This window comes from Ipomoea triloba, chromosome 14 (assembly GCF_003576645.1).
Source record: "Ipomoea triloba cultivar NCNSP0323 chromosome 14, ASM357664v1".
In the NCBI taxonomy this organism is placed as follows: Eukaryota; Viridiplantae; Streptophyta; class Magnoliopsida; order Solanales; family Convolvulaceae; genus Ipomoea; species Ipomoea triloba.
The window spans coordinates 8,631,909-8,632,979 of record NC_044929.1 but is presented as its reverse complement, the minus strand read 5'-3'; positions in this window follow the sequence as shown (position 1 = coordinate 8,632,979).

Below are 1,071 nucleotides of genomic sequence, written 5' to 3'. Positions count from 1 at the left end.
ATTTCATCCAATTTAGAGGCCAAAAACATGGAAATCCAAACCATCAATGATCATACAACACTAATCAAAAGATCAAGATGAAATCCAACAAATAGATCCAACAAAATAGGCTAATCACAAGGAATTTTCAGGATTTCCAACACCAAGAACATCATATAGATTAGGAGTGAATAAAAATAGTTTTGATGGACATAGTGGTTACCTCAAAGAGCTTTTTCCTAATCCAACAAGCCTCAAGCAAGCTCACAAAGCCCCACCTTCTTGATGATCATCTTTTACCCAAAGAACCCCAAAAGAACATTTATAAGAATATGCAAAAGACTAACCAAACCACAAAATACAAAGGAGATTCTAGGCTAGATGCACTTACCCACTCCTAGACAAGCATAAAAGAGCAACCTTTACTTGAAAACTTGTAGGGAAATGGAGATCAATTTTTGGATGCAAGAATGGTGAAAATGGCGTGAGAGTGTAGGGAGGGAGGAAGAGGAGTGAAAGCTTTTAGGGTATTTTGATCATCAAAATATATACTAAGAATACATACAATATTTTAGGGTGTAAGACTTTAATATGAGATGGGCTTAAGTACATATTATAATGGCTTACAAGAATTAAATATATGTCCAAGACTAGTAAGTTGGGCTAAAGAATTCACCCCTTACAATTAATTATAAGAATTAGAATAAGGAAGCCCATAAAATGTCTTAGGAACATTACATATATATTATATAATATATGATCAAGAAATTGGGCTTGTAGGAATATTTAATTACAAATATTGTAAGGATCCAAATTGAATAAAATCCCTTACAAGAATAAATTCAATTAATTGGGCTCTTGATTAGAATAATCAAATTAGGCTCAAGAATATATATATATGTATATGTATTAAATTGAAAGAATTAGCCCAATTGGAATTAATTAAATTACCCAAGGAATTAATTATCGGTAGTAAGGCTTGAACGAATTTTCGGGGTGTTACACGTTGCTCTCGAGTCTTTTCATCCGCACATATCGGAATGCCAATACATGAGGCAATTTTCCCTAATGCTGTAGGGGACCAACATTCAA